The sequence below is a fragment of the Tympanuchus pallidicinctus genome, unplaced genomic scaffold (assembly GCF_026119805.1).
Source record: "Tympanuchus pallidicinctus isolate F22 unplaced genomic scaffold, pur_lepc_1.0 scaffold40, whole genome shotgun sequence".
Lineage (NCBI taxonomy): Eukaryota > Metazoa > Chordata > Aves > Galliformes > Phasianidae > Tympanuchus > Tympanuchus pallidicinctus.
Window position 1 is genome coordinate 288,504 of NW_026294759.1, and position 17,860 is coordinate 306,363.

At 40.7% G+C, this 17,860-nt stretch overlaps 1 protein-coding gene across 3 annotated transcripts in view; it reads right to left on the reverse strand.

Moving 5' to 3' along the window:
• The window catches only part of TSPAN9 (tetraspanin 9), a 147,852-nt gene that overhangs the window by 76,684 nt on the left and 53,308 nt on the right, over positions 1-17,860 (reverse strand). The window lies entirely within an intron of this gene.

Below are 17,860 nucleotides of genomic sequence, written 5' to 3' on the forward strand. Positions count from 1 at the left end.
GAGAAAGGATAATAGGAGACCACTACAAAAGAAATACAACTACCGAGAAAAAAAAAAAAAAAGCCAAATTAGAGCTGATCCTGTGAAATTTCTTTACTCTTAGATATCTATGCCCAACAGCTCCTTAAAATTCTGTTATTTTTACATTGAAACATTGGAATCAACTTCCTAAAGCAGTTATGTACCATTATTGATAGGCTCTTCTTGTGAAAATATCCTTATTTTCCTGTGAAAATAACCACGAAGTGCTTCATGCCATGAAATACTTAGCATTTGTGAATGTAAAATTCTTTCTCTGTGTTTGAATAACATTTTAGCAGGCAGGCCCAACCCTTTATTAAGCATGCTTATTCACTCTGTTTTTTAGAAGTCATTTCAGAATTACCGTATTACCATATGTATCAAGTTTCTCCATCATAATTGCAACTATATGATAAAGACTAAGTAGTCCACATGAAACACTGCAGCACAAAAGTTTGTGCACATAACACAAGGAGAAAAAAATCCAAAGATGTGAAACCTTGGTATGCTGTGATCAGGAATCTGCCTGAGACATTGGAATTTGCAGGGTAAGTAGCATTTAAAGCACAAAGCAAATACCTAAGTATTGTTTTAGAAGAATGAAAACACTCTTTGAAAATTTACTTGAAATTTCACTGATTGTGAAGTTATGCCATTTCAATCCTATGCTGCAGCTAGTTACTTTCAGAATTTACCAAAATAAGCACTCAGCAAAAAATGAGACTGCACAGGTTGTCTACAGTCTAATATATTTTTTTCTGTTTACTCTTTAGTTTGCCGTAAGATTTACACTGACAAACTAGAAAGAAAGGAGTTGGATATTCAGAAAAAAATAATGTTGCGTATTTGTGAAAAATATTGCATTATAAATATCTGCCTCAATTACTAACAGCTACATTACAATAACAAATTATACACACCTCAAGATTAAAAAGGGATTATTTTATAATGTACAAAAAATCTCCATAAATCCAGTCGGAGTCTGTAAATGGTAGAAACATTTATATTGCTGGTTAAGAAAAAAAGCTCACCCAAGACTTTTTCAATTTTTTATTAGTAGACCATCCTGATTTCTTCACAAAATTATAGAATCACCAAGATTGGAAAAGACAGTCAAGTCCAACTGTCCACCTATCACCAATATTTCCCATTAAACCATGACCCTCATATCTCAACATTTCTTAACGCCTCCACTAACTCCTGCGAAGCAAATTTGAGCACCTTCTTCTCCAGAAGAAATCTTTCCTAACGTCCAAACTGAATCTCCACTGGCGCAACATGAGGCCATTCCCTCTATTCTCACTATCGCTTATGCTGGAGAAGAGGTCAATACCCACCTCACCAGAGCCTTCTTTCAGGTAGTTGTAAGAGAGTGAGGCTCTATTGAGCCTCATCTTCTCCAGACTGAACAATCTCAGTTTACTCATCTGCTCCTCATAAGGCTTGTGCTCTAGAACCCTCACTAGCTACACTGCCTTTTCTGAACACACTCCAGGGCCTTTCTTGTACTTTCTAGTCTTTCTTGTACTGAGCAGCTCAAAAATGAACACTGCACTAAAGCGAACGGGGTACTCAAGCCCTGCCCTCACCAGGGCTGTATGAAGAGAGATGATCACTTCCCAGCTCCTGCAGGCAACATTATTTCTGGTACCAGCCAGGATACCATTGGCGTTCTTGGCCACCTGGACACACTCACATTCAGCTGAGTGTTGACAAATACCCCAGGGTCTGTTTCCTCTACACAGTCTTCCAGGCTTTCTGACCCAAACCGGTAACACTGCACGAGACTACTGTTATCAAAGTGCAGGACATGGCATTTGATCTTGCTGAACTTCATTCTATTGGCCTCAGTCCAGTGATCCAGCCCATCCAGATCCCCCATCCCTTCCTACCCTCAAGCAGATCCCTCCGAAGATTCCCCCGAACTTGGTGTCATCTGCAAATTTACTGAGAGTGCACTCAATGCCCTCATCCAGGTCACCAATAAAGATATTAAACAGCCTATCCCTCATCTACTTGGAGAGTCACTCAACTGCAGGAGATCATGTTGGTCAAGCTGTACCAGCCTTTCGTGCACCCATGCTTGCTGGGCCTCATCCCCCAGTTGTCTCGCACATGCCATGTGGTATCACTCAAGATGATCTGCTGTATAATCTTTTGGCACCAAGGTTAGGCTGATGGGCCTGCAGATCCCCAGATTCTCCTTACAATCATTCTTGTAGAGGGGAGTCATGCTGGCAAGCCTCTAATCCTCTGGAACCTCTCTGGTTGACCAGGAACGGTAATAGACAGTGGAAAGCAGATTGGCAGTTACTTCTGCCAGCTCCCTCAGCACCCTCAAAGGGCCCCATCCAGCCCCATGGACTTTTGACAGTTCAGGTTTCTAACTGTTCCTACCAGAATCATGGAGGGGTTATTCTGCTCCCCCTCCAAGACTTCCAGGGCAGGGGGATTACCTCTTTGACCATTACAGTAGCACCTACCACTAAGAGCTGTCCATGACTGGCCGACACCACAGTTTATAAACTAGAACAATCAAAGAAATAAATGGAGCCAATATCCAACTTCAAAATTGAAGTCTGATGAACTAGCACTAGGGCATAATGAACAAGATTAGCCTCCCCTTCTGCTGTGTAAAAAATAAACATGACTCTCTCTTACGATTATGTTGTTACAACCAAGGAGACCTTGCAAGCTTCAGTAATCTTCTGTCACTGTAGCTTTACAGATCAGATGCTACCTCCTCCAGCTGTAAACACTAAGTGTTTGTGTAGCTCAGTTAATATATCATTTAATTGTATTTAATTTTTTAAAGTATATTAATTAGCAAGCCACTTTAAAGACAGGAGGGGGAGTATTGTGACTAAATATGACCTTTACAGAACAAGTCAATGGAATTTTTAACTGTATTAAGAAATTGGATCTGAGACCATAAATAAGAAAATAAATAAATTTCACTCCATAGCAGAGGTACTACTGAAGATCTGTAGGTTACAAAAAAACAAAAAGGAGTAAAAGTTTAATCAGTCCAGTTGTGGATACACAAACAGATCTGATTAATTTTAATGTATGATTTCTTTTTCTGTGCAGAATCCTCTTCCAAACTGAATGATGTCTTTTCACCTGCCCTATAATTCAATGCCAAGTTCATATATAATGATACAAAAAAGACCAATAAATTGTCTTGATTATTTCAAACAAGCAACCAAACAACACTTAGTCTAGTTCAGTGCCTCCTTCAGAGTGCCTATCACTATTTTGTAATACAGTTTTTAGCTTCATTTTCAGCTAGGACCTTGTGCAGATCAGCTTGCACCTAGGACTCTTCACAGAAAAGGTAAAATTGCAGCAAAACACCGTAAAAAAAGAGCTGCTGGGAAAGTAATTGAGCCCTTTTCTGAACACACTCCAGGGCCTTTCTTGTACTTTCTAGTCTTTCTTGTACTGAGCAGCTCAAAAATGAACACTGCACTAAAGCGAACAGTGTACTCAAGCCCTGCCCTCACCTGCCCTCTGCAAAAAAGACACAGAGGTCCTGGAGTATGTGCAGAGAAGGACAACGAAGCTGGTGAGGGGAGTACAAGCCTTATCAGAAGCAGCTGAGGGAACTAGAATTGTTTAGTCTAGAGAAGGTGAGGCTCAGGGGGAGACCTTATCACTCTCTACAACTACCTGAAGGAGGTATATGAACCCTTCTTTGCTTTCTGGCTCAAAGCTTGCTTTCTGAGGTATTTCTTCCGATAAGACTCTAGGAGATGAGAGATGAGTGTTGCTGCGTGGACAATTTTACATTTCAAAGCATTTCTTTGGAGCTGTTTACCTTCGGAAGATAGTGCTCAGGACTGTTTGCTGGCAGAAGATTTAGCCTGCGACCAAGTAACTCCTGTTTGCGATGGGAGAGTGGGGGATGAGATCCAGATTTGTTTATATTAAAGATATATTTGTTTATATTTAAGATCCAGATTTAACATAAAAAACAAAAAACTTACAATTCAAAGAATCCAAAGCAGATTTCAACAGTCTTGCATTCTCAGTGGGGAAACAAATGAACGAACAAAACATTGATGGTTAGTATGTTGCTACATAAATGCTGTAAAGTCCTGTCAACCAGATTCCCTCTCAGACTCCACAGGCTGGATACTAGCAGCAATTACACACATTCTGTAAACTGCATATTGAAAATAACCAGGAATCTTTCAGAATTAAAAACCAGATTATAGATTATTGACATACATTTCCAAATGCTGAGGAATGTGAAACAACTGACTTCCAGAAGAGGAAAGACATGCTTAGGGGCAGAATGCCTAGTAAAGATAAGCTCAATAGGTGCTACATGCTATTTTGAAATAAAACCTTCAGCCCATAAAATGTTATTTCTAGGGCTGCAGGCAGACACTAGTTCATGATCAGATGTTCTGTCTAATACCTAAATACTTTCCAGAAGGTTAATCAGCATCTTCCAGTAGCTAAAAGAAGTTATAAAAGATGATGATAGGGATGCTCACAAGGATGCAGGGTGACAAGATTAGCAACAGAAATAACTGGCTTCTAGGGAAAATTTGGTTTAGATGTAAGGAAAAAATGACATGCAGTGGGAGACCAATTAAACACTGGAAAAAATAATGTGGAGAGATGATGGAACTTTCCTCACTGGAAACATTCAACATTCCATGTGACCTGTCCCTGGAAAACCTAAACTAAGATTCTTGTTTCAACAGAAGGTTGGACAATATAGTCTCCAGTTTGTTTTTCCAATACAGACTTTTCTATTACTCTAACATTTTGCTCTGATATTCAACTATGGAGTCTGTTTCTGTGTAATTATCACAGCTTAACTTCTCCCCAGAATGCAAAAGACTTAGACTGAACTGCACGGTGCAGAGGTCTTTAAGTACAGAGTAGCAGTCACTTACTTAGAAGGTAAATACAATCACAGGCATTGAAAAATTGGCAAACTGTAATTGCTAACACAAGGAGGAGAAATATCTCACCAGTAGCTAGATTTTTCAAATTAGTAACAACCTTATCCTATTAAGCATCTGAAAAGCATAAAACCTTTCTTATTTGAGTGAATTAATCTGGTAATTATCTTTTCTAACGTGGTGACTACTATCTTGTTGAAATCCACATTTAACAGAATAAATGACACAACAAACTCCAGCCTTTTCCATCATCAAGTTCTGTATCTTTTCTATCCTATTCTTGTCTTCTGTATCTTATCTATCCTTTTCTATCCTATGTAGGGCATGAATCCCATACATGGGTGTGTTTCTTAGAATGCAAGACCTTTCCCAAACACAACAATGTAACTTATCCACAAAAACAGGGATAAGTAATTATTTAAAGACTTCATTAAAAGAAATCTATTTGACCCTAGAGATGTAACAGACAGATGAAACGCTGTTTTAATCTCCTCAAAAATAGGTTTCCAAAAGATTCCAAACTAAATTCATTTATGTAGGAGAAGAAACCATGATCCTTGACCACAGAGATGCTAAAATTTAGTTTGATGCTGACACTATATCATGACAGTGGAAATCTATTAAATAACTTTGATTTGAGAAGTTGATACAATTTTTAGGCATGCGTGTTTTCTTAACTGGGTATTACCAGCATAAACTAATGCTAGTTTTTGCAGACAGACTTGTAAGTTGGTTAGATATACCATCTGCTTCAAATCTCTCCTGTAGCCGTAGTTTTCTGTCATACTGTTCTATTCTTATAAGCATTTTTCTTTCTTTTCCTTATAGTTTCAGCAAGGAAGAAAAGAGTCTGTGAAACTGCATAAAAACAACCAGTGGAGAAAAGGGGAGGGAGAATAAAGAAGGATATGGGAGAACAGGGGAAAAAGAACCTTTTAAAGCAATAGTGGTACATGTGTGCATCAGATCCTCTTCTAATGGCAAATGGTAGCATATCGAAAAATCTCCATTGCTGTGCTTTGTGTTTTCTATGCTATATTACATGGAGCATAAAATATTAAGAAAACAGACATGAAATTGTTCCTTGGACACTAATAATGAAAAGAGAGACTGTAAGAAAATTTTTGAAGGAATTTAAATGTTTTATTTCCCAACTTCCACACTACTAAATAAAATTAACCTTATCATTAAACTAAGCAATCCTACTCACATACTTTCAGAGTGGTGTACGTTCTTTTCATTGTTAAACATTTTCATTACCTGACATGATTTACCTTCTCAAGGACAATACATTTTTTTTTTCTCCTAACAAGCAATCATGTTCTATGCTAATCTAGCATTGCCTGCTGTAACCTGGAGAAAAAATAACTCAGTGCAGTCCAAAATAAAAACACATACCAAAGAGAGATTTAATAAAAAATAGCAGTTCTGCTAACAGAACTGAGAGTTTTAGAATTTTCATTTCAGTATGCCAGCATGCCATTTTAGCACACACCTAAGCAAGTTAAAAAATTTTAAAAACAGGATGTCTTTCATGTTGCTGTCATCACTGCAAAAATGCACTGTGCTCACATTCACTCTTAGGTCTCCATAAACATTCAGCAAGCATTGACAAAAGTCAATGTTTTTCATGCATGTCAAATTTTCAAATGTTTTTCATGCAAGTCAAATTTTTCATGCATGGATGAATTCAATTCCACAACTTTGCTTTATACACACTTCCATATCAGACACCATTTTGTCATACTGCTTGTATGGGAACTGCTGAGTCACAGCCTGAACCTCTGATCACCTGAGGCAAGCCATGAGTCAGCCAGAGGAGCACAGGTGAAGGCAATTCACCTGAGCTGCTGGAAGGGGTGGAGCCTGGCTGCACCTCTCCTAGACCCATTTAAGAGCTGGCTACCAGTACTAGCGTACAGGTAAACTTTCCATTTATTCTCCTTATTATCATAGTCTACTTCGTCTAACTCCCTTGTTTATTTTGTGATTATAACATCTTAATATCCATTGATTATACACTGCTATTCTGCTGCCATGTCATACAGCAACAAAACTGTAGGACCTGGTAGGAAGATTCAGCCTCTGACGTGGTAGGCCAACATAATACAATACAAGGCATTACTTTTGGAGTAGCCCTTGTAGTTTATTTCTGGTGGCCTCTCTGCTTCTGCAATTCCCAGGCACAGAAACAAAACAAGAACATAAATAAAAGCACAGAATTTCTGCATTACGTATAATTGAAGTTTGGTGTAAGCAGCATGGTGTTAGCAACAGTTTCTAGTCAGTCATTCTTCCTTCCCCAAAACCAAGCAACTTACTTTTAATCTGCATTTTTGTGGAAATAAGATTTATGCAATAAGAACTTCTATCATGATCTTTCAGTAACTTTTAGATGCCTCGAAATCTGCAATCAGATCTGGGATGGGAGATGGCAGGATGCAGTGGATGTCCTGGAAATCTAACACAACACTCAGTAGGATTCATTTGACATATTGATAGCAGCAAGACAGAATAGTCCAGAAAGCTCTCCCAGAGTCAAGCATGTGCATGACTCCAGACTAGTATTCTGTGTGCTGTATTAATAGCATTCATAGCTGAGTTAGAGATAAATAGAGGATGTCAAGTCAGCTGGAGGGCTTGGAGTCTGGTGGAATGAAAGGAAAGACTATGAGGTCAACCAAAACCGTAAGTACAAAAGAAAACTGGGACTTATTCACTAAGATTTAGCAGAATTTTAAAACGTGCAAGACAGAATTGCAGCTAGGCAGTCACACTTTGAACTCTCAAGTACACATCACAAAATTAGCAGGGATATTCACAAATAATGTAATGGCAGTTTGATATCTTTACAGATGAATCACAGTCATGTATAAAAGACTCACTGAGCGCAGGGTATTCTAGAAGGGAACTTATCATCATCATAAAGGTGTCATGACTTGATTGGATGGCAGAATCTCCACATATTAACCTGAATACCATTTTTATTTCTACACCAATTAGGATTAATACTTTCTCCCTCCTCCCCCCCTGCCAAAAATGAACTTGATGCTTATAGCCAGGTATCACAGAATCAAATGGCTGAGCTTGGGAGGGACCTCTGGAAGTCATCTGGAAGTAGGAAGGTCCTAAGCTTGTGGTCAAGCAGGCACACACAGAGCATATTGCTCAGGTGCAGGTGGCTTTTGAAGACCTCCAAGAAGGAGACTGCACAACTTCTCTGTGCAATCTGTGTCAATACTCGGTCACCTGCAAAGTACAGTGCTTCCTGATGTTCAGATAGAACGTCTTGTGTTCCAGTTTCCTAGAATCATAGAATGGCCTGGGTTGAAAAGGACCATAATGAACTTGTAGTTTCAACCTCCCCCACTATGTGCTGGGTCTCCAACCATCAGACCAGGCTGCCCAGAGCCACATCCAGCCTGGCCTTGAATGCCTCCAGGGACGGGGCATCCACAACCTCCTTGGGCAACCTGTTCCAGTCCGCCACCACACTGTGTGAAAAACTTCCCCATAATATCTAACCTAAACCTCCCCTGTCTCAGTTTAAAATAATTTCCCCTTGTCCTATCACTATCCACCCTCAGAAACAGCCATTCCCCTCCTGTTTATAAGCTCCCTTCAAGTCTGGAAGGCTGCAATGAGGTCTCTTTTCCAAGCTAAACAAGCCCCGTTCCTTCAACCTTTCTAAATAGGAGAGCTGCTCCAGAACTCTGATCATCTTAGTGGCCCTCCCTCTGTACCCGCTCTAAGAACTCCATCCTGGCCCCAGTGCAGTTTCTGCCCATTGCCTCTTGTCCTGGCACTGGGCACCACAGAAAAGAGCCTGGCTCTGCCTATTGTGCACTCTCCCTGCAGGTATTTATAGAAAAGATTTGCACACTGAGTCTCCTCTTCTTCGGGTTCAACAGTTTCGTCTCCCTCAGCCTCTTATAGCAGAGATTCTCCAGCTCCTTGGTCATCTTGGTGGCCCTCCACTGAACTATTTCATCAACATCTACGCCCATGATGGGAAGAATCACCTTCTGACCTGTTGGCAATCCTTTCCTCAGAGCAGCCAAGAATACCATGAGCCTTCCTAGCAGCAAGAGCAAATTGCTGACTGGAATCATAATCTGGAGCATGAGCTAAAAGATATGACGAGCTTTATTGGAGAGCCAGAGCTCTGAAGCTGATACAACATGTTTTGCTAATATTAGAGGGGAGTTTAATTGAAATCATCAACTGAACAACAATCAAGATGAAGGCAATAATCAAAGCAGAATTGCTAGAAGAAGATGAGGCAGAAAATCATTTTAAAGACTGTTCTCATATAACCACTGATAAAGGATAAAAGGATTCCAAAATACACCAACATATAAAATGCTGGAGAGGAGCTCTGCGGAGAGGGACTTGGGCGTCCTGGTGGACGACAGGTTGGCGATGAGCCAGCAGTGTGCCCTTGTGGCCAAGAGGGCCAATGGCATCCTGGGATGCATTAAAAAGAGCGTGGCCAGCAGGTCGAGGGAGGTGATCCTCCCCCTCTACTCTGCCCTGGTAAGGCCTCATCTGGAGTACTGCATCCAGTTCTGGGATCCCCAGTACAAAAAAGACAGGGATCTCTTGGAAAGAGTCCAGCGGAGGGCCACAAAGATGGTGAAGGGCCTGGAGCATCTATCTTATGAAGAAAGGCTGAGTGAACTGGGTCTGTTCAGCCTCGACAAAAGAAGACTGAGAGGGGACCTGATCCAGGTCTATAAGTATCTAAGGTGTGGGGGGCAGAATGAATGGAGACAGGACAAGGGGAAACGGCCGGAAACTGCAGCACAGAAAGTTCCGCACAAATGTGCGCAAGAACTTTTTTACAGTGAGGTGACGGAGCACTGGAACAGGCTGCCCAGGGAGGTGGTGGAGTCTCCTTCTCTGGAGATGTTCAAGACCTGCCTGGATGCCCACTTGTGCGACCTGGTGTAGGGAACCTGCTTTGGCAGGGGGTTGGACTCGATGATCTCTGGAGGTCCCTTCCAACCCCTACAATTCTGTGATTCTTTGATTCTGTTTCATGCACAGCTTTTGCAGTTCTCACAATGCTCAAATAGGCCAATCCCATCAACATCCAGATTTAATTTTTGTTTGTATTTGTTTGCTATTGTGTTTTTTGTTTTTAACCACAACAGTCATTTTCTACAATTGGCAGAAACACATTAAGAAATCTATGCAACATAGCCCACTCTAACATCACTGAAGATCTGAGAAAAATGTCCTAATATCATCCAGAAAATAAGGTAAATGCCAGTATTAAAATGAAGACAAAAATACTAATGATAGTTAAAGCCTTTAAGTTTATGAAGAAAAATAAAGTAACATTAATATCCACCCAAGTATCCATGTAAACTTATTTCTCTGCTTCAATCAGCCAACAAGAGTCTAAGACAGAATTACAGGATTCTAACTGGTATCTAGTATTCATATACATTTACATAAGCATCTCACCATGGGCTTATTTATCCAGCGCTCTTTAAAAATTTTATTAATGATTTGGATAGTGGGATTGAGTGCATTCTCAGCAAGTTTGCTGATGACACTGAGTGGTACAGTTGATACAACAGAAGGAAGGGATACACCCAAAGGGACCTAGAAAAGCTTGAGGAGTGGACCCAAATGAACTTAAGTAACCAGGCCAAGGGCAAGTTGTTGCAATTGGAGTGGAATAATTACAGACATGAGTACATATTGGGAGAAGAATTCCTTGAGAGCAGTCTCGCTAAGAAGGACTAGAGGTTCTGGTGGACAAAAAGCAGGATGTGAGCCAGCAGTGTGCACTTGTGGCCCAGAAAGCCAACTGTATCATCTTGGGCTGCATCAAAAGAGGGGTGGCCAGCAGGGTGAGTGAGGTGATTTTTCCCCTCCACTCTGCCCTTGTGAAGCACCATCAAGACCAACCATTCTGGAGCCCCCAACACAAGAAAGATGTGGATCTGTTGAAGTTTGTTAACTTCAACAGATCCACATCCATTTCAAGTGGAAAAGGGCCACAAAGTTGATCAGAGGCTGGAGCATCTCTCTTATGAAGACAGGCTGAGGGACATGAGTTTGTTCAGCCTAGAAAGGCTCTGGGGAGACCTCACTGTGGCCTTTCAGTATTTAAAGGTAGCTCATAAAAAAGGCAGAGACTAATTTTTTACATGGTCTGATAATTATATTACCAGGGGGAATGGTTTTAAACTAAAAGATGGGAGACAGGTTAGATGTTAGAAAGAAATTCTTCACTTAGGGAAAGGCAAGGCACTGGAACAATTGCCTAGAAAAGTTGTGGATGCTCCATCCCTAGAAGTCTTCAATGGAAAGTTAAATGGGACCCTGAACAGTTTGATCTAGTGGTTGGCAACACCTTTCAGTCACACAGACACTTCATTTTAGCATAAAGATAACAGTCATGTAATTATGGCACTAAAATGAACCCAAACTATGAAAAGTCTGTAGTGGAGCTGAGAAAAAGAGATTTAACTTGTTTTTCACATACTGCTTAATCACTTTAACATTAAAACAAATTTAAAGTCACACTTTTGCAAGAAGAAACAAGTTAGTAATAGTGTTTGGACTCATAGAATAATTCAGGTTGGAAAAGACCTCCATAGATCACTTACTCCATCCCCATTCTCAGAGCAGGACTAAATTCAAAGCTATATCACATTATTTAACATCCTGTTCAGCTGAATTTGGAAAACTTCTGAGGCTGGTGATCCCCCAGCTTCTTACTGTAACCTCTTCCCACAGAAGCACTCTCAGGGAAGAATTTATTCTTTGCCTCCATTCGTATTTAACAACCTACTGTGAGTACCCTCTTGTCATTACTGTGAAGGACTGAGAAGACTCTGTCTCTACACACTACCCTACACACAGTAAATTAGCTTATTTTTCAGGAAAGAAAACCAGCTACCTAGAACTTATAAACATCATGTACTCCAGACCCTTAAAAACGTCCAGTGGTTCTTCTCTGAATTTGCTTGCTAGCATCTTAGACATGACACTGGACAGAATGTTCCAGATGTAGCCTCAAGTACTGAGCAACAGGAAACAGAAATTATCCCTTCCCTTGATCTACTGTCTACATATTTGTAATCAAAGTGCAGTATGCATTTAGTCTTTATTGCTGCAAAGATTTTTATCCAGGTCATCAAGTGCATCCTAGCAAACTTTATTTTTTTTTCACTCCTTCTCCACATGGCTTATTTGTCCTCTTGTGAACAAGAATCTTATAAAGTTCAGTGAAGAGAACTGCAAAGTGCTGCAGATGGACAACACCAAGCACCCCAAGTAGAAGCTGGGAGCCCACCAGCTGGAAAACACCTTGGAAGAAGAGTATCTAGGAGCCCTGGTGGACATCAAGTTGAGCATGACCCAGGAATGTCCCCTTACAATACACGAATAACAGCATCTTGAGCTGCATTAGGCAAAATATCTCCACCATGTCAAGGTAGGTGATGCTTCAGCACTGGTGAAGCCACACCTGGAAGACTGTGTTCATCTGCACTGTTGAGCACCAGGTCCAGTAATGCTTCTCCTCCAGTTGGTTTGTCTAATATGTGGACCAGATAGTTATCCTCCAATGCACTCCAGGAGTCTCCTGGATTACTTGTAGCCTACGGTGTTGCTTTCCTAACAGATGTCTGGGCAACTGAAATCTCGCATTAGGATGAGAGCCTGCAAGCATGACACTTCTTATAGCTGAACCAAGATGGCTTTGTCAACATGCTACCCATGATCAGGCTGCAGTAGACCTTGACCACCAAATTTTCTTTACCGCGTTGGTCCTTGATTTTTACCCACAAGCTCTCAACCTGATCATGGCAGTTTCTCTGAGGCATCTCTTTGCAATCTATTTCTTAACATCAAGGGCTGTTCCCCTATCCATCCTGCCCTGCCTACCTCTTTTGAAAAGTCTGTAGCCCCTAATCGTCATGCTCCAGTTGTGTAATCCATTTCATCACATTTCTGTGATAGCAATTAGGTCACAGTTTTCTAGTAGTGTCCAGAAGTCCTTTGGGACAAATCTGAGGTTTTTTGGGGCTGCTTCCTAAAGTGACAGTGTTTTCTGGCTCTTCTCTGTCACAGATGTGTCCATCCTCTTCCCTCACTGAATCAAGTTTAATGCTCTACTGATCTGTCCAGCCAGCTTGTTTACCAAATAGAATGGCTTGAAAAAAAAAAGAAGAAAAAAATCCTTTATCTGCAAATATCTAAGAGTTGTTATGAGCCAAAGGCCCATTTGCTGCACAAACTATAAGTATGAACAAGTTACCTCAATCACAAGAGGCCATCTGCTTGGAATAGTTGTTTGGTGAATCAGTCAGAACTGGTCTTTCTGTTGTCTCCACACTCCTTCAGCAGCTGACTCTCAGATCCTCTGGTGTCTTCAATATCAGACCCAGACTTCACAGGCTTCCTACCCAGGCTGATCACTACTCTGCAACAGCCTGGGAGAGAAGCTACGTTAAAGAGTTCCCTTAGCAATAATTTAGGTTAGTGGGGCTCCCTCACTCTCATCACTCCTCTGTTCATTAAGTGTTCGCAAGCCTCCAACCATATAGCCTAACAGAAACCTCTGAAATTTCATGTGAATGTGGAGATCAAGAGTGCACTGTTCGTTAATACTGAACTTATTTCTCTTAAAGAATCAATCAAATCAAGGGAGGCTGGGGCAGGGAGCTTGTTATGATGAACACACTGCAAATTCATTAAATTAGCATAAGTCTTTTGAGAAACCTTAGTTTTAAAATTAAGAATTTCCTCTTAAGCATTCATATTCCCCCAACAATGAAATTACAGTGCACATGTATACAAATATTAGACCACATACGACTTACAGCATACATAACTTACAATATTTTTATGTATGTTGCCAGAGACACTATACAAATAAATGTATGGTCCCAGAAAAACATCTCCCAGTGATTCGTTTCTTGTGAAATATCTTTCAAAAATACTTACTCTTCAATGAAATCATGCATTATCAACACACTGCCCCACACCTTCAGAAACAGAACATCTGGAGACTTGCTACTGTCTCCTTCCCTGTACACTAAACACACACACACAAAAAAATGAGGGCTGCTCCAAAAGCAATGCCTCTTGCTTTGTTATGTTGGCATAATGTCAGAGGCAGATGTTGGTGATATGGCAGAAGAGGTTGAACTTTCCCACCAACATTCCACTACGTTTTGTTGCCATGCAACAGGTGGCAGCAGAGGGGAAGTCTGAAAAAGTAGCATCTGACATGGAAGTGAATATGAAGCGAAAGTGTGTAATTGAATTCTCCATCCAGAAAAAAATGGTACTCGCTGATATTCATTGACACTTGCTGAACACTTACAGACACCAAAGAGTGGATGTTGTCACAATGAGGTAGTGTGTGTTATATTTCAGCAATGGTCAGTGATGTGAATGAAAATGTGAATGATTGAAATGTTCCAGATTGCCTTTAAGATTTTTATGAGTACAGCATGCAGTCTCTTGTTCACTGTTGGTGAAAATTCAAAGCTAATGCTGGTGACTATGTAGAAAAATAGTGTTTTGTAGCTGACAATCTGTTCTATCAAATAATGTTACTGCTCTTTAGAAATCTGTTGTAGTTTTTGCGGAAATAAATAGGAAGCATTACTTTCAGAAAGACTGTATGAGAACTGCTGAGTCATGGCCTGAGCCTCTGACTGATCACCGGAGGCGAGCAGTGAGTCAGCCAGAGGAGCACAGGTGAAGGCAATTCACCTGTGCTGCTGGAAGGGTGGAGCCTGGCTGCACCTCTCCTAGACCTATTTAAGAGCTGACTACCAGTGGGGAAGGATCTCTTCTGGAGATTCACTCTGCTGGTTTTGTAAGTGAGCCCAGGATATGGGTAAGCTTTCTATCTATTCTCTTTTTGTTATCGTAATCTGCTTTGCCTAACTCTCTTGTTTATTTCATAATTATAACATCTTAATATTCATTGATTATACAGAGACAAGTTGTTTTTGGTCTCTCCACACACACTTTTTTCTTTGCTGCATCATGGAAAAAAAAGGCAAAGAAACTTTCTACAAGTTAAGAGCAACATGACAGAGGGTTGGGTTTGCTCTCTACAAGACAAGGACTAATGCAAAGGAAGATCAACTACAATAGGGTTCAGAGACAAATGCTAAGAATTGTATAGCAGGGTAACAGTAAGAGACAAGACTGAAAGGCACATCCATGAACAAGTTGCATGGAATATGGATTGTGGTTAAAGGATCAAAATTTCTCTAATTACTAAAATGTTCTAAAAATTTTACTTTTACTGAGTGGTGAGAGATCTATAAGGATCACTGTGTCCACCTCTCAGCTCCACATAGAACCACCCAATCAAAAACCAAACCCAATGTTTAGAGCATTGCCCAAATGCTTCTGGAGTTCCACAAGCCTTCATGCTGTGACCACAGCCCTGGGGAGCCTCTTCAGCATCTGGCCACTCTCAACCAAGAATCTCTTCCTAATATCCAATGCAAACCTCCCCAACATAGTCTTATGATGTTCCCTCAGTTCCTATTGTGGTACCAAAGAGATGGGCGTCTGCCCTTCTGCTTCTCTCCTGAGGAAGCTGTAGTCCACCATGAGGCCTCGCTTCAGTCTCCTCTTCTCTAGGCTGAACAAACCAACTGACCTTGGCCACTCCTCATATGTCTTTCTCTAGACCCTTAACCATCTTCATATCCTCCTCTGGACGCACTCTCATAGTTTTATCTCCTCATTTTCTGGTGGTCATAACTGCATACGCTACTTGAGTTGAGGCTGCACAGTACAGCACAGAGAAGCACAAACCCTTTGCTCAACCAGCTGGCAGTACTGTGCCTGGTGTGCTCCAGGATACTCTTGGCCCTTGTGGCTGCCAAAACATACTGCTGACTCATACTTGCCATCAACCAGAATCTGCGGATCCTTCCAGATGCTTGTCCCCCAGTATGTACATATACTTGGTTTGCACCACTCTAGGTGCAGAATCTGGCACTCGCTTTTGTTAAACTTCATGCAGTTATTAACTGCCCAGCCCTCTAAATTGTTATGATCCCTCTGCAAAGCCACTCTGCATCAAGGGAGTCAGCACCTTCTGATAATTTTTCTTGCTGTCTGCAAAGTTATTTAGTATACCTTCAAATGCTATATCCAAGTCATTAATGAAAACAATAAAGAGAACTGGCCCTAAAATGGAGACCTGAGGAAACCCACTACTGCTGGCTCACAGCCTGATATAACACCATTTCCAATAACAACTTGAGCCTGACCTGTCAGCCAACTGTTCACTTATATTTTGCCTACCTGTATGCTGTACTTTTGTTTTTTTCTTCTGGAAAAAAAAAAAAGGAACAGTGTGGAAAGCTTTGCTGAAATTCAAGATTACATCAACTGGCTTCCCTTGATAAATTACTTGGGTAACCTTGTCATAAAAAGAAAGTCAGTCTGTTAAACAGAACTTTCTCCAACTTGTGTTGGCTGAGACCAATGATCACACTATCTTTCAGGTGTTCTTCGCAATCCCAGAATAATCTCCACAAATTTGCCAGTCATTTAAATGAGATTGTCTAGCCTGTTATTAGAAGAGTCTTCTTTATTGCCCTTCTTGAAAATTTTTCAAAAATGTTTTCCAGCTTCTGGTCAACTAGATCTTCTCCAGATTTTCAACTCTCTAAGTCCATTGAAAATTAATTAGGAGAGATCTTGTGATGACATAGGCCAGTTCTTTGAAAACCCTTAGATGAATCACAACAGTCTCCATAGATATACTTGCAGGCAACTGACCAGCAAATCCCCCCCATGCTCAGGACTGGCTGGGAGTTTGCTACCACAGTCACAATCCTCCAAATCAGCCCATTATTAGGAAAAGATAAAGATGGCATTTCAAAGGCTTTTTAAGAAGAAAAAGAAAGCTTTCAAGCAAGGAGTACCTTTATATCATGCCTGTGGAGAACAAGGCTTCTTTGTACTGGTCTGCACGTAGGTATTCAGTCAATACAATCATCTCATGGTTAAACACTGGAGTTTCTTACTGGGCTGCACGGGGTTAGCAGTTTAAAGTAATCAATTGCAAATTCAAACTCCTGATTCCTCTGTCTTCTCACTCTTCCTGCAGCATTCCACACTTCTCAGGTCACGAGTATGAGGGACGCTCCGAAAATAAGCCATCTCTTTTATTATGTTGTCCCACCACATCAGAGGTAGATGTTGTGGTATGGCAGTAGGAGTTGAACGTTCCTACCAATATCCTGCTACACTCTGTTGCTGAGACAGACAGCAGCAGATGGGAAGTCCAGAAAAAATGGTGTTTGATATGGAAATGCATATGAAGCAAAGGTGTGTCACTGAATTCCTCCATGAAGAAAAAATTGAAGAAAGAACCTACTGACACTTATTGATGCTTGCTTAACATTTATGAAGAACTTAAGAATGTTATCACAGTGAGGTGACAGGTAGTCTGTTTCAGCAACAGTGACAGTAACATGAAAAACAAACCTTGTTCCAGATGGCCATACAAAGCCATCACATCACGAAATGAAAAGCATCTCAATCAACTAAGCCATGCAAATTGGTAGTGAAAAAAATAGTGATTTGTAGCTGTGAATTTGCTCTATCAAATAGTGTTACTGCGCTACTGGCACCTGTTGTAGTTTCAATGAGAATAAATAGGAGACATTTCTTTCAGAGCAACCTGTATACCCATTCAGTAAGTCATTTCAAGAAAATGCAATGACTGGAAACTATTCTGATGAAATAAAATATCATGAATCTGATCAGAGTAGCTCCATAAGGCACTAGCATGATAATGAAAACATGCACAGAGGAAAGGGAGGGCAAGGCTCAATCCTAGCAATCACAATTTAAGTTTAACCTCAAATACTCTGCAATAACGGTCTAAATGTTTCTGTTCTTGA